This window comes from Montipora capricornis, chromosome 1 (genome assembly GCF_036669925.1).
Source record: "Montipora capricornis isolate CH-2021 chromosome 1, ASM3666992v2, whole genome shotgun sequence".
Lineage (NCBI taxonomy): Eukaryota > Metazoa > Cnidaria > Anthozoa > Scleractinia > Acroporidae > Montipora > Montipora capricornis.
Genome location: NC_090883.1, coordinates 22,762,350 through 22,786,349, shown reverse-complemented (window position 1 = coordinate 22,786,349; position 24,000 = coordinate 22,762,350). Strand labels below are relative to the sequence as shown.

General features: G+C 38.2%; 1 long non-coding RNA gene and 2 pseudogenes across 3 annotated transcripts in view; 2 read left to right on the top strand and 1 right to left on the bottom strand.

The window, feature by feature from the left end:
* Positions 1–11,212, bottom strand: part of LOC138027678 (uncharacterized) — a 33,904-nt gene extending 22,692 nt beyond the window's left edge. The window contains exons 1-3 of one of the 3 annotated variants that reach the window (XR_011127504.1): positions 11,057–11,212; positions 4,456–4,529; positions 2,864–3,401 (exon numbers count right to left, since the gene is read on the bottom strand). This is a non-coding gene — a long non-coding RNA (uncharacterized lncRNA). Of the gene's footprint in view, positions 1–2,863; positions 3,402–4,455; positions 4,530–11,056 lie in introns of those variants that run through there. The other 2 variants (XR_011127497.1, XR_011127496.1) reach the window with 2 other exon arrangements.
* The window catches only part of LOC138027536 (tyrosinase-like), a 37,081-nt pseudogene extending 13,372 nt beyond the window's left edge, over positions 1–23,709 (top strand).
* On the top strand, positions 12,014–13,574 carry LOC138049192 (uncharacterized; annotated as a pseudogene).
* Positions 23,710–24,000: the final 291 nt, after the last annotated feature.

Genomic DNA, 24,000 nt, shown 5'->3' with positions numbered 1-24,000 from the left:
CATTTGTGGCATTTTTGACATTTTCGATCTTGTTATTATCCATGTTTAAAACTTGATTCATTGTATTTTGACCACCGGATTTTTTGATATAATTATCCAGAGAGTTTTGGACTTCTTTTAACTGATTATAATTTACCGCATCTTGATCGCCATTGGCTCGGTGTAAATTTACAATTCTTTTTAAACCCATGTCAAGATTCGCAGTCATATATTGTGATCCGTCTCGCAAAATAGCTTGATTGACATTTGGTTTAGCAGCCAGTTCAGTATCAATGTAACCTTTCTTGACAATACCCGTTGATTGTGATCCATTACGGAAGTCAAAATCACCAGTAACACTCACAGATCCATCTTTTTCTAAATAAGAAGGGAATTTGTTGTTCACTGATTTGATGTTGCCGTCAACAATTTTTTTTTGTCGCTGCATCAGAGTTTGCAGCAGGTGTAGCCAAATTGACTATTTTTTCGTTTTTCATGTCAATTGAATTTTGAGCTTCAATGTTTCCAGAATTTGTGTTTAAATCGAAATAAAATGCTTCCAGTTGCACATGTGTAAGAGCATCTGCAGTACCATGTCTTCCAGGTCCGACATTTTCAATTCTGTTGTTGTCCATGTTTAAAATACCAGACATTTTATCACTTCCATCTTTTTTCAAATGATTTGACGTATTGTCATCAACGTATTTTTTAGTACATGCACCATCTTTTGCTGTTGGTGCTTTCAAGTTTTTGACTTGGTTATCTCCTATGTTCAAATTTCCAGTCATTTGGTTTGAACCGTCCTTTTTTATAAAGTTATTGTCTATGTATTTTTTGGTAGTTGCGTCACTATTTGATTGTGGCTCAGCGACATTTCTCAATTTTATATTTTCGATATCATAATTCCCATCATCTGTCAATTTGAAACCAACACCTGGTAATCCCCTTTGTTGCTGATTTGTTGTTGATGAGGATGGTAACCGTCCATTCGAATAACTCATATATAATTGAGTTATGTTATATTTTTTCATTGAAGTTTTTGGTTGTGAATTTCCGTGGATTATCAATATATACGAAGCAATATGGTTCTTTAGTTGCTTTCTCATATAATTCTTTTGGAAAACTGTTTTCACGGCAAATTAGGCTCCTCTCATTAGCACTTGGAAAATCATAAATAGAGAAATGCGAGCAGTTCAATCTGATGTCTTTTGGTGTCTTATAGTAGCTCTGACTCAGATAAATCACACTGCAATTTTTATGTCTCCCCCGTATAAAATAGTCGACTAATGGTTTTTGGTTCTCATCACAGACGAAATCGTCGAATATTACCAGTTTCTGACCATCGTCTGTTAATTCAGAAACTGGTAGTATTTGATTATTGCTTGCTTCAATAACATCATAACCAGCCTCATCACTTATTGGCGGAAACATATCCATAAGATTTTTATACTTGGACTGCTCTAAGGTTTTTTTGTCATATATTTTGTCAAAGTACAATAAATTGTATATCATATGCATCAATGTGTTGGTTTTTTCTGATCCTGAAGGACCACATACCAACATTCGAAAACATCGGTCAGGCATTAAATCATATAACGTACTGTCTAAAGTTTGAGACCACATCGTCTTTAACATCGTAATTTGGTATTATCATTATATTATATGGGTATATTTTTTAAGTACAACATGGTGTTCAACACGGTGTTCAACACGGTGTTCAACATGGTGTTAAACGTTATTTTTTATATATGATTTTCATTTTTATGTAATGTAATTATATAACAAAAAAAATGAGTTTATTGAAATGGAAAGAACTTGCAAAGAGTAAATCTGAATTAGGGGATAAGATCAATTATGTCCATAATGCAATTACGAAACATAAAATTGGTGAAAAGACAAGCCAGGAGTCATTGCTGAAGGTATTCAAACCTGTGACTAGTAAATTAGATGATGTTATCGACAGTAATTTGAGGATGCTGCTAAGGAAAAAACCACAACAGAAGAAGGGGGAAGTTCCGAATTACGGCATTGATATCGAGGATGAGGTGCTAGACATGAATCTTAGTGATTTATTTGATGAAGGAATTCAACCTGAGACTACTAAGCAACTAGTACCAAAACCACCAACATGTGAACAATCTTACAAGATCTTATGGAAGGACAGAAAGGGATATATGTTGATCCTCAGTACTTCCCTCAGGAACCACAGGATATACCACCAGAATATGATGACGACGATGACATTGGTTATGCATTAGATGATGAAGATATGGATAATGAGATATTGGATGATCTTGGTATTCAAAATTATGATTCTGTTGAAAAGGTACCAAATCAACAAGAAATGACTCAACAAAAAAACAAAAATATCTCAATAAGATTATTAATGACGCTAAAATAAAAAGAAATCAATTAAAAGGTTATAAGGCCTGTGTAACTAAACAATTCAACAGTGGTTATATTTCTGAAGCTGAAAGGCAAATGGAAAATAAAAGAATAGATGATGCCAGAGTTACATTAAATGAATACATAAAACATTATGAAAATAAAGTCAAACCAATAAAGGTTGTCGACTTAGAATAAAACAAAGAGGTGGAAATGTTATGTTTTTCAATGATGTAAAGCAGCTTGCGAAAAAATTAGAATTGATTATTGGTGAAATTTTAGCAGGTAACACATGAATTCAGATGCGTAATACTGGAGTAGCTATAATGGACACATTATTGAAAATGTCGACAATAAATAGACCACTATACAGTAAATTATATAGTCAGTATTTTAAAATATAATTAATGTAACGGTATTATATATAACGGAACGAGAGATAGTATTATCATCTTATAGTGTAAAAAATCAAGAAAATAACAGGCCTAAGGATTTCACAACAAAATTTAATAGACTGATCATTTTGGATAGTAATTTGCAGCATTTTATCGGTCTTAAACGAATTATTAACGTGTCTTTCACATGGTTTAATGTAAATTCGTTATATGGTAATCAATTAATTAAATATAGCTCAGATAATGGTTCAACATTTTACGATATTACTTTTCCAGCTGGAGTCTGGAATTATACTACGTTTAACGCATATATCAAAAATATAACGAAGACAGGTGACAAGTATCCTATCACTCTTGAATTCGATGATGCAACATTTCGAGTCACGATTTGTTTAGCCAATCAATATCAGCTTGATTTAAGATCCTGTAGTTTTAATAAATTGATTGGGTTTGATAAAAACATTATTGACAAGTAACATAAACATCGGTCCACGAGTGTCCATTGTGATTTGATAAACGAAAGCCTTGTAGATGGTCAGGAGACAGACATCATTTATTCCTTCTCGACCAGTGTACTCCAATCAAGTTATTCCTTTACCATCGAACCACGAATAATGACATTTAATCCTGTGAATAAGACTACTATAAATAGTATCAGAATATACATAACTGATGGAAAAAGAAGATTGGTTGCCTTAAATGGGGCAGATACATCTTTCTCATTGATTTTGAAAAGCATTTAATATAACATAATAATATAAATGAAACCATATGAATTCAAAAGGTACTCTTTCTTCGAAGAACTTCAGGATAAGATGCTCGTGCCTATGCAGTTACAATTTAAGATACAGCTACAAAATGACAACGAATTGCTCCAAAAACTCAATGCAGTCGATGATGGAAGGGTAGTAATAGACAGATTTCTATTATGGGTTCCGAAATTAACTCCAAAGGACAGTCTATACGATAAGTTTGTCAGTTCCTTTTTGACTGCGGGTAAATGGACGTATAGCAGAGAAATGTATGAAGTGTTAGCACTAACACATAGCCGTGGATTTTTCCAGACCTCCTCCAGTATTGATAATGTCACGGCTATCTTTGTATATCTACAACGGGCTAAATCAAACAATGCAGAGGCGAATCCATATGAATTCGATACCTATAATATCAATGCTGATCGTGGAAATGGTAGTTATTTGACAACATGTCGTTTGGAATATGGAAATGGTGTCTTTTATCCCGAAACTGAATATGACAGTGAAAGTAAAGTAAGGATTTTTAACGATTTAATGTCCTATGGGATGAGAAAAAATGATTACAACACCGGCACTCAACTGAATTTGTCCAATTATAACAGCCTGTATCCAATCACCTTTTTTGATCTATCATATCAAACAGAGAGAGTAACAAGAGACCCCAAACAGTTGAATTTTAGGTATAAACTGAACGCAAACAGTGCAGGAGACAGTCCTTTCAACGTACATGCTATCGTTTTATATCACAAAACAGTTGTGATTGACAAGGTGGGTAATGAATTGGTTATAGTGTAAATAACCAAATTAGTAATATATCCTTATTTCATGTATGTTTTATAACCGTAAAATTATATAACATATATTATATACAACAAATGACTCAACTTAAAATAAATGTAAAATTATCGGAAAACCAGAAAAAGAATCCGAGTAGCGCTTACCATAAAAGGGAAACGATTGTCTTAAGGCTCGCAAAAGACTCTTCATGGGAATGACACTTTGTATGTCCCATCAACTGTTGTAAAAAGGTTAGAGAAGAACAGACGATTGATGAAAGGAATGGATATTAAGTTAGCCAAAACCAACATCAGAAAGCAAGTCGGTGGCAGTTTATTGTCTTCTGTTCTGACGCTAGGTCGGGCATTTGTACCAACCATTGCCAAAACTGTTGGCCTTTCTGCTTTAGGAGGACTAGCAAGTGAAGGAGCTAGCCAGTTGGTTAAAGCAATATCTGGAAAAGGGAAACAGTCAGGTGGTTTTCTTGTGCCACAAGACAAAATCAATAAACTGATAGAATATAAGCATCTTCTATCCATGAAACAAAAACAGGATCTATTGAATGCCCTTCAATCAGGTTCAGGTGTCCATATAAAACCAACAAAACACAATTAGGAGGATTTCTCAGGACCTTATTGGCAAGTATTGGTATCCCACTTGCTAATGAGGCTATAAAAAAGACAACTGGAAAAGGCGCTCCACGAATTGGAACTAGTAAGGGTAAAGGGGCTCCAAGAATAGGTATGACACCACTCCCTTTTTCTGGATCTTGGTCAAATGATACCATTGGTATGGGGATTAAAAAAAAAAGGCTACCAAAAAAGAGTCAGGAAAAGGTCTATTATTAGGGAAGAACAGCCCATTCAATGGCATCCCACTATTAGGAGCAATACTGTAAAACCAAAATTGCATAAAGATATACCGTTAAGTAATCATGATTTGATTAAATGGTGTAGATATTTAAATATACCAATAGATGATGTTCTGTCAAGGGATGAAAGAGTTCCACATAACCATAGACAGGCGTTGTTTATCTATAATCTTGAACCCTCATATATGAGTGGAAGCCATTGGGTTGAAATTATATTAAAGATAACGTTATAAATTATTTTGATAGTTTCGGTATGCCTTCATTTCAAGAGATTGTAAATCATGCTAAAAGATAGAATGTGACTCTACTTCATCAAAATAATCAGATCCAGAATGTAAAAACGTCTACATGCGGCTACTTCTGTTTATACTTTGAAAGGAATAAGGGAAATTCGTATTACAATCTATTGGAAGTGTATATTGGAAGACATATATGACACAATGAAAAATGAGAGATTTATCGAACATTATTTTAGAAATATCTAACTTATATATATAATGGTAAAATCATATTGTGTTAGACAGAAGAAAGTCACTGAATGTGTTGCTGGTAGTGAAAGATATGAAAGAACTAAAAATGGTCGAACTATGTTAAAATGCATTTGTGCTGAATGCGGTATTACTAACACCAAATTTGTTAAGAACCGGGGAAACTGATTGGCCCGTCTGAAGGGGCGGGCATAATTGGTTCTATGGGTAATACAGCAGTAGAACTATTTTTAACAAAAGGAATACCTTATCTTGGTAAAAAAGCAGTTGAAATGGGTAGATATTACACATCAGAAATGGTACGTGATCCAAATTTGCAGAAAAAAACCATTGATTATGCTTTGGATAAGCTTAATCCAGCAATTCAAAATGTTGGATCACAAGCTTTGAATCAGTTGTCAACACAAATCAGACCAAATAAAAAATACACAAGAAACAGAAAAGATCTCGATGGTGGTGCTCTTGATATTCAAAAACAGTTAGCAAAGCTTGGAGAACTGCATTTGAGAACTCCAACGGGTAAAAAGTATAATTATTGTGGACCTGGTACAAAACTAGTAGATAGATTGAATAGCAATGATCCAAAATATAGAGATCCAATAAATAAATTAGATGCTGTTTGTCAGCAACATGATATAGCATATAATGAAGCTGGAGATAACCTAGCTAAAAAGCATGCAGCTGATAAAATTATGGAAGATAGTATAAAAGCAATACCATTCGGACAAAGGCCATGGTTTGCTACACCAACAATGTATGCCATTAAAACAAAAAGAAAGCTTGGTCTTGGTGTTCCAAAAAACGGAAAAAGCCGTCGAGTGAAGAAAACTGGCAAAAAAAATTAGCAGATGAATTACATACACCCATAAAACGCAACTTTACTCGACGGCATGTAATTGTAAATCATATTGATGAGATATGGGCGGCAGACCTTGTTGGGATGCAACGATTCAGTAAATGGAACAAAGGATACCGATATCTTTTGGTTGGATCGTCCTATTGAAGGATAAGAAAGGCGAATCCGTTATGAATGCCTTTAAAACAATATTCAAGGAAGGTAGAAGACCACAATATCTACGGGTTGATAAAGGTAAAGAGTTCTATAACAAACATTTGAAAGACTTATTAGAGAAAAATGGCATACATATGTATTCAACCGAGAATGAGGAAAAGTCCTGGGTTTAGGTGGAATAGAACAATCAAGTCCAAAATGTGGAAACAGTTCACTGCTCAAGGTAATACACATTATTTAGATATGTTACCAAAATTAGTGAAAGAATACAATAATACAAAACATTCAAGCATAAAGATGACACCTATAGAAGCAAGCAAAAAGGGAAATAAAGGAACTGTTTACTTTAATCTATATGGTGATATGGGGCAAGTAACATCTAAACCGAAATTTAGGGTCGGTGACAAGGTCCGAATATCCAAGTATAAACGGAATGTGTTCGACAAGGGTTACACACCAAATTGGACAGAAGAATTATTCATAACAGATAAGATCCAATACACTAATCCAATCACATACAAACTAAAAGATCTCAGAGGTGAAAATATTCAAGGGAGTTTTTATGAACCTAAATTATTAAAAGCCAGACAGGATGTTTTCCGGATTGATAAAGTCATTCGGAGAGATTACAAGAAGAAGCGCCAGGCTTTGGTGGAGTGGAAGGGATATAGTGATGACTTCAACCGTTGGATATCGTTTAAGGACTTACAAACAATCAAGTAATATATTATATGATTGTAACTGGCAAAAATTTCGATTTGTTTTTGTCTAACATATATTGTAGCAATTACTTCAGTATATGTACTGACATAGCTATCACAGATAGCCAAAAATGTGAATCGTTTCTGGCTATTTATTAAATCTTTTTAAACTCGCTGAGTAGTCATTTAAAAATAAAACATATAGATATAATAATGGGAAGACATAAGATATATACTGACAAGGAAATCAAAGAAAGAAAAAACAAATACATGTTAAACAAAGAATGGTACTGTGACATATAAAATACTGGTCGAAATTACACTCTGGCTGGAAAATGGTGCCGCCCACCTGAAATCAATAAAACATCAACGCAATTCAGAAAAACAAAATGAATCAAATTAAACCAAATTATAGTTCAACGGATCCATATATTGGATTACTTGAATTGACCAACATTAAACGAATTTTATAACAACTATTTAAAGACAAAACTATAGTAATATATATTATTAAAAATAATATCTCAATGAATAATATGAAAAAAAGTGATCTCAAGAAATTGAGCAAATCTCAAGTAATCAAAATGCTGTTGAAGCAAGGGAAAAAGAAATTTGAAATCATCATAGTAGATGATACTAAACCAAATGAGAGACCAATTCCCAAACCAAGGACTTACAAACCAGTCCCAACACCTCCTAAGAGTGTAAATCAAATGGTTAAAGATTATGAAAACAACATAATTCTTCCACCATTAGAATTCAGGGACAGACCAGTTCCAACACCAAGAACTAAAAAACCAGTACCATTACTGAGAACTAAGATAGAGCAAACAGATAAAGCTCTGAAAGGCTATACAAAGTCTTATGAAATCAATATTAAAAGTAACAAAGACCCACTTATGCAACTACAAAACACAAGAAAGGCTGTCGCATACCATATTACAAGTGTACTAACATCCATGAAAGGACTAAAATTTATTGAAACGCTTAAGGTAACATTTACAAAAATGTCAGATGGAGAAATAGTGTATAAGTCCGCCTATTTCAACAGCCAAGTTCAAACAATCATAAATAACACAGAAATTGCCAAATCATTACAATTATCAAAACAAAATATTTTGAACCAGATAGCAATCTGGATATTTGAAGGATCGGGATGGACCATTGAATCCGTTGACAATCATTATCTTAACATTGTTAAATACAAACCGATGAACGGCTCATCATATATCAAACTTCCACCAGAACTAAAAAACAGTGCAATGGGATTGATCAACATAAAAAATGAGGATAATGAATGCTTCAGATGGTGTCATATCCGACATCTAAACCCTCAAGCCAAAACCCACAGAGAATCAAAAAAGTTGACAAACAATACATTGAAAATTTGGATTATTCAGGAATTGAATTCCCAGTGACTGTGAAACAGTACAACAAAGTAGAAAAGCAGAATGAAATCAACATCAACGTTTTTGGTTATAAAAACAAACAACCATACCCGATTTATGTTTCAAAAGAAAAGCATGAAGACCACATGAATCTATTATTGCATGACCACAGAAAATGAAAACAAGCACTATGTTCTTATCAAAGATTTCAACAAGTTCATGTATAACCAAACAAAACTCAAAGACATTTCTGCATGCATTGTCTTCAGTGTTTCAGTTCTGAAAAGGTATTGATCAATCACAAAGAAAACTGCATCCAAGTGAATGGCACACAAGCGATTAAAATGCCAACAAAAGACAACAACATATTAAAATTCAATAATTTCCATAAACAGTTGGCTGATCCATTTGTAATTTATGCAGACTTTGAAGCTATAACTGAAAAAATTTATGGATGTCAACCAAACAATGACAAATCATTTACTGAAGCTTATCAGAAGCATACAGACTGTGGTTATGGATACAAGGTTGTTTGTTGTTATGACGATAAATACACAAAACCAGTACAAATTTACAGAGGAAAAAAAGCTGTGTATAAATTCATGGAAGCTATGTGAAATGAAGTCAAATACTGCAAAAAAATGATCAAAAAAGAATTCAACAAATCATTGAAAATGGCAAAAGATGATGAGGACAAATTTCAAAAAGCAAAGGAATGTCATACATGTGAAAAAGAATACAATAAAACTGATGAAATAGTCAGAGACCACTGTCATATTACAGGGAAATACAGCGGATCCGCTCATCAAGACTGTAATCTTAACTTTCGAAAAACTGATAAACTTCCTGTTATATTCCATAATCTCCGTGGGTATGACAGCCATTTTATAATGCAAGAGATTGGTGAAATAGTCAAGAATCATACATATACAAATAAAAAAGGTGAAAAATGTCAAATGAACATCAATGCAATACCCAACAATATGGAAAAATATATGGCTTTCATGCTTGGTAATAATCTGACTTTCATTGACAGTTTCCAATTCATGAGTTCTGCTTTGGCCGAAAAACTTGTCAGTAATCTACCAAAAGAATCATTGAAATATACCTCTCAAAAATTCAAAGGTAAAAAGCTTGATTTAATTAATATAATGTCACAAAAGGGAGTCTACCCCTATGACTATATGGATTCATTCAATACGTTTGATGAAAAGCTGCCAACAAAAGAGGACTTCTTAGTATTATGAATGATGAGCATATCACAGATGAAGATTATAAACATGCTCAAAATGTATGAGATACATTTAAACTTAAAACAATGAGAGAATACCATGATTTATATCAGTGTTATATCTTAAATCTGACATCCTTCTATTAGCTGATGTCTTTGAAAACTTCAGGAAAACTTGTTTAGAATACTACAAGACCCTTGTCATTATTTTACATCTCCAGGTTTGTCATGGGATGCGATGTTGAAGATGACTGACATTAAATTAGAGCTTATGGTTGACATTGACATGTTTCAATTTATTGAAAAGGGTATGCGAGTTGGTATATCATATATTGCTAATCGATACGGAAAGTCAAATAATAAATACATGAAAACATACAATAAGAAGGCGCCCTCAAAGTATATCATGTATCTAGACGCGAATAATCTGTATGGTTGGGCAGTGAGTCAATATTTACCAACTGGTGGTTTCAAATGGATGACTAAAAACCAGATTGATAAGATAGACTTAGCCAAGTATAAAGAAGATAGTAATAAAGGTTTAATACTAGAAGTCGACCTAGCATATCCAGAAGAACTACATGACCTTCATAATGACTACCCACTGGGACCGGAAAAGGTTAACGTAACTGAAAATATGTTGTCTGCGTATTGTAAAAACATCGCGAAGAAATATAAAATATCAACTGGTTTAGTTCATAAATTGATACCAACATTAAGCAACAAAGAAAAATACGTGCTCCATTATAGAAACCTACAATTATTCACTGATATTGGTTTAAAATTAACTAAAATCCATCGAGTACTAGAGTTTAATCAGTGGTTAAAACAGTATATCGATTTCAATACACAGAAGAGAACAGATGCAAAGAATGCTTTTGAGAAAGACTTCTTCAAGCTTATGAACAACAGTGTATTCGGAAAAACAATGGAAAACATCAGAAAACGAGTAGATGTCAGATTAGTAAGTGATGAAAAAAAACTATTGAAAATGGCTGCTAAACCAACATATGTTAGCAGTAAGATATTCAATGAAATTATAGTGGCAGTGCATAAGATAAAAGAAACACTTACCCTAAACAGGCCGGCATATGTGGGTATGTGCATCTTGGATCTGAGCAAGACATTAATGTATGATTTTCATTATAATTATATCAAACAAAAATACGGTAGCGAAGCGAAATTATTATTCACAGACACAGACAGCTTGACCTATGAAATTGAAGCTGATGATGTCTACTCAGACTTCTGGAAAGATAAAACAGTGATTATTCACAAGATTCTCCATATTTTGACAAGACAAATAAAAAAGTAATTGGTAAATTCAAAGATGAGGCGGCAGGTATACCAATCACAGAAAGGCCAAGAAGACTGCCAAGGGATTCAAGAAGAATATCATCAAAAATAATATCAGGCATGAAAATTATAAACAAACACTATTCGAAAACAAACAGATGTACCATAAGATGAAAACAATAAGAAGTCAAAATCATGAACTAGGAAGTTATTAAATAAATAAAGTATCACTCAGTTGTTTCGACGACAAAAGATATATTTTAGAAGACGGGGTAATCAGTTACGCATACGGACATTATAATATCAAACATTAGTTGCGTGACATCACGACACTTTCCCGTGATTTTTTACCAATCACAAACTTCATATTTTTACTTCACAATTGTGAAATTTTTCAGTGAAACTTTTCAACTTTGTGAAATCATTTTGTGAAGAGGTGATGCATAAAATGTGTTTAAATATTCACATTCTCGGTAAAACAGGAACTCTATGATGTCATACCCTAGGGACTTTACCTTAGTCTGATTCATCGGACTTATTAGCATGTTAATAAGATTGTTTTAAAAGTTAAGTTTGTCATCCAGATTGTTTTAGGCCGGCACAGCTGTGCTGTGACGTCATAACTTTTGTTTGTTAATAACCGTACGGTACTGTTGAAACAAATTGAGTGATTGCTTTACCTGATAATTCGTCAGTTAATTCACCTAATTGGTTAGCCATCATGTGGAAAGTAGTATGAGGTTGGGTTTAGTAAATGATTAAAATGGGCTTGTACCCCCATACCCTATACCACTGTCAAACCGTGCATGGCTGTCCGGTTGTCGCAAACTTTGTAGCCTGAAGCTGTCCCACGACAAGCCCCCAACGTCTCTTTCATCGGGAGCTTCGAACCCCGTGATTCACATTATACCTCCAACAATACCTCTACCGCCTAAACTCGAACTCTGTGGCAACCTCAGTGCCAACTGGAAAAGGTTCAAACGCTTGTGGACAAATTACGAGATCGCCTCAAGACTCCAAATTCAAGGCAAAGACCTTCGAGTGGCCACGCTGTTGACATGTATCGGGCCTGACGTGCTTGACATCCGCCTCAGAGGATGAGAAGACCGATATCGACAAAGTTCTAGAGCTCCTAGAAGAATATTGCGTCGGTGAGACCAACGAAATCTATGAACGGTATGTTTTCAATAAGCGCGACCAACAACAAGGTGAGTCATTTGATACATACTTGACCTCCTTACGTTCTTTGGTGAAGACGTGTAATTTTGGCGAGCTGAAAGACAGCCTACTACGAGATAGAATTGTTTTAGGACTTTCAGACAACAGTACAAGAAAAAACTGCTTGCTGAGCCAAAATTATCTCTAGAGAAATGCATTAATATCTGCAGAACCAACGAATTTTAGAGATATCACCAGTGATGAAATCAATGCTATGCAAACCACCCGTCACGCACAGCGAGCCACTGGATACCCGCAGCGAACCACAGGACACCCACGGGGAAACACACCAGTCCCACGAAATAAAGGCTCCGGCCAGGGACACAACACCCTGAATCCCCCGCTGATAAAGTGTAAATTTTGTATGACGTCTCACGCGAGAAAGAAAGAACTGTGTGTAGCATGGAACAAATCATGCAAAGATTGTGGTACTCTAAATCCCTTCTCGGGTTCCTCGGTGTGCCCAGGAAGGCAAACTAAGCCCGCTGTACATGAAGTCGACGAACTGTCCGTAGATTCGGATGATGATTATTTCCTTTATATCGAGTCAATAGACGCAACCAGGGAAGATAATTGCCCGTGTAAGATCTTTGCGTCAATGCGCCTTATAAATCACTATGTTAGATTCCAACTCGACTGTGGTGCAACGGTCAACATTTTACCTGTCAATGAATACAAGCAAATTGCTAACGATCCAGCCCTTGACAGGCTAAACAACACGACTGAAAACGCTGCAAATGTTCAACAAAACCACCTTGAAAGCGTTAGAACGGCTAGCTTTGAAACTGTCAATCCAAAGAATGACGAAGCCCTAACCCTGGAATTTGTAGTTGTGAAAGAGGGCCATATGCCCATATTAGGGGCACAAGCAATTCAACAGTTCCAGCTCGTCACTGTTAACACCGACAACATAATGTCGGTTGATAGCCCTCTTGTACACCGTGACATCATAACGGACAGCTCCAAGAAGAACTCCACTTAGAAGTAGACAAGCCAGTCCCTCCAGTAGTCCTGTCCGTACGCAAAGTCCGTTTGCTCTTAAAGAAACACTAAAGGAAGAACTACACCGACGTGTAAAGAAAGGAATACTAGTCCCTGTAGAGGTACCTACGGATTGGGTATCCTCTATGGTAGTCGCTACAAGAAGAAATGGCAAGATACGTCTCTGTATCGACCCGAAGCCGCTTAACAAAGTCCTCAAGGGAAACCGCTACCCCGTACCTCTACTCGACGACCTCCTTGCTCAACTAACCAATGCGCAAGTGTTCTCCGTGGTTGATGCTAAGAACGGTTTTGGCATGTACAACTCGATGACGAAAGCAGTATGCTCACCACCTTTGGGACCCCCTGGGGCCGGTATCGCTGGACCCGGATGCCATTTGGAATTTCTCCAGCGCCGGAAGAGTTCCAAAGAAAGCTTGACAACGCCTTTCAAGGTCTTAACGGTGTCATGCTGATCTTCGACGACACCCTGGTCTACGGTGTCGGGAATACCGAAAGGGACGCGATGGACGACCATGACAGAAAGCTCAAAGCCCTACTGCAACGATCCCGCGACAAAGGCATAAGACTTAACAAGGAAAAGCTAAAGCTTCGTTGTAAAGAAGTCGAATTTATGGACCACATCATCTCGGCCGACGGCTTGAAATCAGATCCAGCCAAGATCCAAGGGATCAACGAAATGCCATCACCAACCTGCAAACAAGACGTTAAGAGGTTGCTTGGAATGCTTAACTATTTACAACGGTTTGCGACAAACCTGTCAGAACTGACAGTCCCTCTTAGAGACCTTCTCAAGGAAGATGTGCATTTCCAATGGGACGCCGCTCATGAACAAAGTTTAACCGCCATTAAGAAAATGATCTCCGAGGCCCTCGTCCTCAAGTTCTTTGATCCTAAAGCGAGTGCCGCGATCCAGTGCGACGCATCAGACAGAGGGCTAGGTGCATGTTTCCTGCAGGATGTCCAGCCAGTGGCCTATGCATCTCGCTCCATGACAGAGACGGAATCACACTACGCTCAAATTGAAAAATAAATGAGAACCATCGTTTTTGCCGTCGAATGATTCGTGCAGTGCGTCTAGGGCCGATAAGTGAAGGTTCAAACTGACCACTAGCCCCTCGAGAGCATATTCAAGAAAAGGTTGATTAGTGCTCCTAAACGACTGCAACGCATGCGGTTAAGACTACAGAAGTTTGACCTGGATGTTACCTACAAGAAAGGTACTGAAAAGGTTCTGGCCGACACACTAAGCAGAGCTTACAGAGTGACCTCTGAAACAGAAATGACAGCTTCTAAAACGCTAAGAGGTGAAACTGAAAGAAACGTCGAAGTCATCAACATGGCACAATATTTGCCTATCTCAGAAACTACACAAACTCAGATGCAAGCAGAAACAGAAGCAGACTCCATCCTGCGAGAGCTGAAGGCAGCCATCCGACAAGGCTGGCCTCCGTAGAAATCGGAAGTTGCAGTATGCATCCATGACTACTTCCCATTTAGAGACGAGCTCACCTTACAGAACGGCCTCATTTTTAAAGGAGAAAGACTTGTTGTCCCCTCCGCTCTGAGAGACAGCATGTTGGTGAAACTCTACTCCAGTCACATAGGCATTCAGGGATGTTTACGAAGAGCCAGAGAGGTCATTTACTGGCCTGGCATGAACAAAGATGTAGAAGACTAGAAACTTTTAACAATTACCAACGAGAACAAGGCAAAGAACCTATTATCAGCCATTCGATCCCGTCCCGCCCTTGGGAGATGGTGGCAATGGACTTGTTCCAACTTGAAAACAGAGATTTCCTTGTCACGCTGGACTACTACTCTAATTGAATGAAGGGAGTAGTTTCTAAAGAAACTGCGGTGCTGGGTCGGTAAATTTGGTTTTATCAACGGAGTTGATAATGTAACTTGGCCACCGTACAGAGATTCTAAAAGCTGACGTTTCGAGCGTTAGCCCTTCGTCAGAGCGAATCAAGGAATTGTGAGTTACGTGTAGTTTTTATAGTAGAGTAGGAGCTACGCTATTGGTGGTAACATGGGAACGTGAAAAATAGGAATATATTAGTAAATGAAAAGCGTTCGTCAATACCTTGAGGATTAAAGGTGCCGATTTGAAAGAAGAAGTTTTGTTCCAGATTCTTGCGGCTTTCCGTCGTATCTAGATGTAGGGAAAGGCCGTGGATAGCCATGTGTTTTTTGAGTGGTTAGGGAGATTAAAATGACGACCGACTGGCTTAGATGCATCCTTGTCATTCTTATCAACATCGCGAAAGTGTTCGCGGAATCGGTCACCTAGTCGTCTACCTGTCTCGCTAATGTATAATGTATTGCATAACGTACAGGTTATGCAATAAATGACATTTGCGGAGGTACATGTGAAACGATCGGTGATCTTAACAGATTGCTCAGGTCCCGATATCTTGCTAGTGTTAACAATGAAAAGACAAGTTTTGCATCGTGAGCGCGCGCATTTGAAAGTACCCGGTTGCTGGTTAGTTTTGAGCGCGCTTCTAACTAAAAGGTTGCCTACGCTTTTGTCGCGTTTGAATGAAATAAGTGGAGGGTGCGAAAAGAGTCTACCAGTCTCGGGATCATTTTGGAGTAATTTAAATTTATTAAGAATGATACTTTTGACTGCGTGATTATGAGGGTGGAAAGTGAGGGTGAATGGAATTCTGTCATTCTTATCTTTTTGTGACGTTTGTAGTGATGACTGTCGATCATCTACTCTAATTACTTTGAAATTGACAAGCTATCATCCAAAACGGGAAAGGAAGTTATTGGTAAAGTCAAAGCTCACTTCGCAAGACATGGGATCCCTGATCAAGTCATCTCAGACAACGGTCCACCATTTTCATCTGCCGAGTTCCAAGAGTTTGCACGCGCTTACTCATTTGATCACTTGACGAGCTCACCTGCCCACCCGCAGTCCAACGGTACGGTAGAGAATGCCGTGAACACCGCACAAAAGCTGATGAGGAAAGCCTTTGAAACCCGTAGTGATCCTTACCTGGTACTTCTTGATTGGCGGAACACGCCATCAGAATCCATCAACGCATCACCAGCTCAGAGGATCTTTGGACGTCGAACCAAAACCCTCTTCCCAACATCAACACAGTCGCTCAAGCCCAAGATACCTGACAACATCGAGCAGAAACTCAAAGAGCAGAAAGCCAAACAGACCTTTTACTACAACCGTGGTACCAAAGAATTGCAAGGACTCCATCCAGGTGACACAGTGCGCATTGCGCCACCCAAGAGTCTAGGCAACAGAAAGGCTTAGACAAAAGCAGAAGTTGAAAGACAAGTTGACATACGATCGTACGAAGTACGTTTAGAAGATGGGAGAGTATTCCGCAGAGAACCAATGAAGCCAGAGGTTGACGGACCACCTCCACCTCCATCTAAGCGACAACCATCGGATCCGGTGAAAACGTCAGAACCACAGACTACTAAACAAACTAAACTGCCAGAGGAAGTGCGCAAGAACCTTCCTGACAAGGACAACACTGGGACCTGCCCAGTTACACCAAGGGAAGAAAAACAGGAACATGCAAAGCCACTAGGTACACCAGTCGTCACCAGGAGCGGAAGAGTTGTAAGGCCAGCTGTACGCTTCCAGTGACTTCAGTAAACGCTATACCGGATAGAGACATCGACCGATACCTGATTAGTACAGATGCATTAATAGGACAGTGACATTTAGTTATTTGCTATTATCCTTATTTCTTTCTTCCTTTCTTCCCTATGGAACGGGAGATGTGACGTTATCATATAATCAGTTACACATTTATCACATAGTTATTAACCTTATGTAATTTGAACCCTGACGGGTGCCTATCGGTTGTCAACTAGTCGAGTAAAAGAGACACACGCACGAGTGCTGCTTAAAATCCTCTGTCTCTCTCGAGACCATACCTCAAAGAACGATACAAGGTGAAGAAACTATCCGCAAAAGAACCTTTCAGATATGATTTGTGGTCAACAGAAACGTGGGAAATTTTGGCAGCTAGCCAGGGACCAATGTTAGTAAAGAATTTGGTAAACTTACTAGTAACTGTTGAGGGCTATTAACAATATTACCTCTGTTGTCTTTCATATTAGTGTAGGGTCTAGAATAATGAGATTTCGAGGAGACCACGCTTTTACTTGTAGACCAGGTTTGTTTTAATGATGAGCGTGCAGATGTTAATTTGTCATGGTAGTACTTTTCCTACATAATTTAATTATATAGTTGTATTTGTTACGAAATTTAGAATATGCAGCTTTGTTAGTAGGTGTTGGGTTATTACAGAATTCCCTATAGAGAGAATATTTCCTGCAGCAGGAGTTTAGGAGCCCTGAGCTAAACCAAGGTTACGTTTGGTTGATGAACGTTTTTTTGCTTTAGCAATCTTAACTGGAAAGCCATTATCATGGATAGAATAAATGGAATCCATGAAAGAGATTTATATGCTTCAGTTGGTGAAGACGTTTATGTGAAATCGCAGTTGGCAGAGGCAAGGTGGCAACGAAAAGATTCCCTGTTGCGAGTAGTGATTTGATGCTTAGGCAGAAGCAGGGTTTGATTCCAAGTTTAAGAGGAGAGTTGGTAATTTGGAATATTGGTAAGTGGTCAGAAATGTCTGACCAAAGGATACCACTGAATTTGTCATTGTCGAGATCATTAGGAATAAATGTTACCTATTAAAGTGGCAGAATGAGAAGCGATCCTGGTAGGTTTAGAGATAACGGGATAGAAACCATTAGAGTACATAAGGACAATGAATTCACTAGTAGGGTTATGTGAGTCTGCACTAAGAACATTGATATCAAAGTTCCCACGAAGGAAGCATAATTTGTTCTCAAAGCCAATTTTTTTGAGGACTTGTTTAACGTCATCATTAAAAGTTTCTATTTGGATGCTGGGAGGCAAGCAGCCATATTATTGTTTGATTGGAGAATCTCAACAAAGACAGATTCATGGACATGCATTGTTATGGGACTCCCCTAGATCGTATCTGCTCCAATTCATAGGCATCATAAATAAATATGCCTGCACCACCTCCAGATCCAGTGGGTCTGGGGTTAAAAGATGAAATTGTAGCCAGTAATATTATATAGGCCAAATTTTAGATAAACCAATAGCTGAAAAAGATGTATTAAGGGTGGATAAGTATTCTTGTAAGTCAACCGAGTGCTTTTTCAAGCTGCGTATATGCAAATGGAATAATGAGAAGCATTTAGAATTGGAAATGTCAGGGAACATATTACTAAACTGTCTGATGCTAAAATAAGTACAACGGAATAATAACTTTGAATTTCAAGTGAGCAAATTGAGGTCTGGGTCAACATCAGAATTATGAAGAAGTTGGTAAGTGTCAGGTTCTTCTAGAAATGGATTGAAAATTTGGATTCCATGATAGAGCTGTCAAGGTTTAAAGAGGATTGAAAATCTAACAGAGCAAGTAGAAAATCAGTATCATTTTCAAAATGATCAAAAGGAAACATGTCAGCCAGGCAATTAGTGCAAAACCCGTCATAATCAGAATTGGTCAGATCATTATACTCAGAGAGAGAAAGTGAGGTACATTTCATATGTGTCCACAAGTGGCAAATGTCACAGAATATAGCCTTATGGATATTATGAACTCTAAATTTACATATGGAGCATGGATTTTTAACACAATCAGGCATTAAATGAAGGGGACAAAATAACCAGTTAGAACTAATATTGGATATTGTATGGGCGTTTACGATCTTTAAGCACGCGACGACCAGATAATACCGCAACTTTAGAATTGTGTTTGGTAAAGCGCAGAATGATAGGTCTAGGTTTCACAGCAGATTTCTTATCCACTCGGTGAGACCTACTAGTATCATTTGAGGCAACATCAAAATCAAGTTCAGATTTAAAGAAATCAATGGCTAGGTCATCAGTATTTTCCTCTGGCTCCTCAGGTGAATTAAGGCCTGGGCTCAGATCTATTTTATGAAAATAAGCGAGGGGGTGGTCTAACTATTGAGCCATTTCATATAACATGAAATGACTTTGGGACATCGTTAACAGCAATAAGATTTGAAACCTTAACTGCTATATAGGATGTTAGATTATCACGTGACATGTCAAAGTTATTTTTAGCACAAAAATCTCAGCTAAACGGCAACACGTTTTATCATTTTCTGGTGGCTGGATCTACCTTAATGATGTTAACACTATTGGGTACATCAATTCTGTGCTTGGACATTTCCAGATAATTTTAAATAAATGTCCGATAAAACAAATCACTTTCTAAAGGGGAACGGGCACTAGTACAAAATGCCGTATATTTCCAGAACTGAAGACATATTTATCAAAGACCAAGCACGGCTCGTTTTCTTTTAGCATTTTGATTAATGTAATAGTAGCGAAATGAAATAAATTGAAGCATAAACTGTTGCCTTTTTTTATTTTGAGTTTTGTAGCCGTAACAAGTCACGTGACCACATTTGTATACGTTATCCACATCAATATACAAACCTTTGTGACGTTATTTGTCTGCGAAAGTCTTAGGTTTTTATTACTAAACATTCAAAAGTTAGACCATCCCCTTACTTTTTTGTGCAATGCCATAAATTCTGACACTCGTTCTTCTTGTGTATTGTTCCAAGTCATCAACTTGTTGAGAAAGTCCGTCATTATCTTCGAAATCAGTTATCTTTTTCACGAGTTCAGATAGCTATTGATTCAGAGTGGTAAACTTGGAATGATTTGAAGCTATAAACGTTTTCAACTTTTTTTGTGAGTCACCAAGTCGATCTCTGATTTCAGCAGCATCAAAATTGATACTTTCTGCAAGAGATCTTTGAACGTTATCAATATCTGATGAGATGTAATCATCGACAATTTTAGTGACGTAGGATTGCATGTTACTCGTAACAATGTTCGGTAGCGATGATTTAACCCATTCGTTGCTCTTTGTTCGGTGCTCACTCTCCCAGACTATGGCAAACGTGCATGGGGGCAAAGTCACGTTATTTGCTATGTCAAAGTATCCAAGGGCAGTACGTTGGAATTGGCGTGATCGAAATTGCACCAAACACAAGTATAGCTTGTGCAAATACAGACGAAGGTCTCCAAGCGGTCACTTTCGTAAGAAATAAGTAAAAATGCTTGCTAGTAAATTAATACATCTGGAACATAGATGCAGGTTTTTTGGAAAGCCGGGATACTACGTCACTTACCCTCCCATAACGACACCAGGTGTTTGTGGGACTGAGCACGAAATCCAACGATCCCAGGTTCCTCTGGGAAATATGTTGCTTAAGACTACAAGATAGCGCGAGCGGCGATCGAGGTGAGCCTGTTATTAAATGTCCTGTTAACGTTGTTTACTGCTAAGACAACCTATATTCACATATTTTATTTCCAACAATCTTTACATTTTTCGGGAAAAAATTAAAAAAAAAAAAAAAAAGAAAAAATTGACTTGATTCGTGGTTGACTCGCGACTCGAGGTTGACTTGCTCTCTTGGATGGCTCGTGTAACGCTGCATCTCACGTTAGTCAAAAATCTTGCGTTAGCCTGGACCCTCTATTTTTTCTTGAGTTCGTCGAGATCGCAAGAAAAAGTATTTACCGCAGGAGATTTGAATGAGCTCATTGATTGCAGTATAATTTAGTACCCACAAAATACGCATGATATGCAATATATTTCAGTTTTCCTGACAAATAGACTCTTTGTGTGCATCTTTGTGTTTCCTGGTAATTTACAATTTCCTTGGAAATAAACGATCCTCGCTTTTATTGCTTTTAGGAAGGTCAAGATGAGTCAAAGAATCGCTTTCACTTGGCTTTTGCCTTATTTTTTTGCTGTCAGTTTACCCTTGATAGAAGGCCAGTTTCCTAAAGTTTGCGTCACGCTCGACAGCTTGAAGAGCAAAGAGTGCTGTCCGATCCCAAAGGGCTTCAGTGCGCCTTGTGGTAGCGATGGCAACAGAGGCACGTGCCAGGAGTTGACGATTCGTGAATGGAATTTTACCTACAGTCATTACAAGGCATTCCAGCTGGAGGACGATCGTCACGACTGGCCAAATGCCCTCTACAACAAAACCTGCAAATGCCAATCAAACTTCGCTGGTTATGACTGCAGCAAGTGCGAGTTTGGTTACTATGGTAACAACTGCAACCAAAAGAAGATCCTGACGAGGAAGAATTTTGCCAGATTGTCAGCCGAGGAGAAGGATCGCTACATGAGATACATTTCAACATGTCCAAGTACTTTGAAAGTGATTATGTGGTGACTTTGACTCCTTACAAAGTGATCTACAGGACCGTGCAGGCTGGTGGAGACCCCCGCGTCCTTGTTTCACAACGTCACCAACTATGACTTTTTCGTGTGGATGCATTATTACGCAGCACGTGATACAATTCATCCAAACAACAAAACGGATGCAGACATTGACTTTGCGCATGACGGCCAGGGATTTCCTTCGTGGCATCGACTGTACCTGCTTGCTTGGGAGAGAACTTTGCAGGAAATTGCCGGTGATGACAATTTTCTCTTCCTTCTGGGATTGGACCTTAAGTAAAGATGAGTGTGACCCTAGCATTTGCTCTGAAGATTTACTTGGCGTGACACAACAAGAAAACGGCGTGGTGAAAGGCAAATATTTTAAAGATTGGTACGTCATTCGCACTGCAGAACAAACCAATAACTGTTGTTAATGTGTGATCCTACAAATCGGCAGCCCAGGCTGGAGCGTTCGACGAAGAAGGAACGGGAAATAAAAGCCAAGACCCAAGGATACACAATGACTTTTCCAGCAAAGATGAAGTCAATTTTGCTCTCCGCTTTGAAACCTTCGCCCTACCGCCTTACAGCAAAGAGTCGAGCTGCAATTTCGCAAACATCCTCGAAGGCTACGCCAGTACCAAAACTGGATATCGTTTGCCCAACGTCCACACCTTGCACAACCAGGGTCACATCTTATTGGGGGAATCATGGGAGACGTACCCCCATCTGCCAATGATCCAATTTTTCTTCTGCATCATTCTTTCGTGGATCGCATCTATGAAAAGTGGCTCCGCAAGTACAACAAAGACGCCTCTGTTTCTTTCTCTCCTCGACGCACCCATTGGCCACAACAGGCACGACGTTATGTACCATTTTTCCCATTGTACACCATCAGCAAATGTTCAAGAAGTCTTTTGAGTTCGGTTATAAATATGAGGAAGTTGACGACATGGTAAGTACTTTGCGGAGGCCCGGTGGCCTCAGCATTAGCTTCATCGCACTTAGGTACTGTGATCACGGAGGCAGTGCTCTCAAGGCGAGGTCCTTGCACTTCGATCGGGTTGACCCTTGAGATGAAAATTTTTCTGTGGTGGCTCGGTGGCCTCATGTTTGTGCGCTCGCCTCAGGGGTGGGCAGTGCACATTCGAATCCAGAACGAAGACACTATGTTCTGTTCTTGGACAAGACAAAATCTCACAGTGCCTCTCTCTCTACCCAGGCTTACAAATGGGTACCGGTGAATTTAACTGCTGGTTGTAACCCTGGGATGGACTAGCATACAAACAGGGGGTAGTAGAAAACTGACTCAGTCGCTTTCATGCTACAGAAAGCTGAGATAAGCGTAGGCCTTATGGGTGGGCCCCGTAGCTCATATGCAGACTTTACCCTTTTACTTTAATTAAAGCGTTATCGAACATAAACGTAGTATACATAAACGTGAATTCAATAGTGCACCCTGCCTCACGGTGTGAAGAAAGGGGACTTCGCCTAGTCATTTCCATGATTCATGTCTTAGCGTTCATCATCGAGTTATGATGTACTTGGAGTAAATCTTTACAAGGATTCAAAAGTTAAGACTAAGGTTCACTTTCCGTCAAGCCGCATTATTAGAAGACTGACTCCAGCCAAAATCGTGTAATGTGTGAAGTGATTTTGCCTCCCTCTCTATCCTCTACCTAGGGAAATAAATAAGTACTCGAAAAAAATATTACAATAATGCAAAGTATTCTAAAGTAGTATAAGTATCCAGCATTGTGTCAAAGTGGTCGTCTCTTCCTTTGTTTAATAAATAATGGAGTATTCGTTCTAGGCAAATCCTCTGATGATGAAGAGCCTGTGGAGCCAATAGATTTGGGACAGTGCCCTGTAGTGACAGTACCGCGTTCTGCAGTGACAGGCATGCAAACATGTTCGTGGTTAATGATATCCAGCCTAGCTTTGTTACTGGCTGATTAAAGATCCGGCTAGTAGCTTGAGTTGAGTCGTGTAGAGTAGAGTAGACCAGAGCAAAGCAAAAAAATTTAAGCAAGTAGAGCAGAGCAGAATAGTGTAGATAATAGCTGAGCAGAGTAATGCAGAGCGGGCATAGAAGTAGAGCAGAGAGATAGAGTACAGGCAGAGTGGATAGGGTGCAGTGAAGTAGAGCAAAGAAGAGTAGAATTGAGCAGAGCTGAGCAGAGATGAGCACAGCTGAGTAAAGTAGAGCCGGCTGAGACGAGTAGAGCAGAGAATTAATCGGAGAGAGAG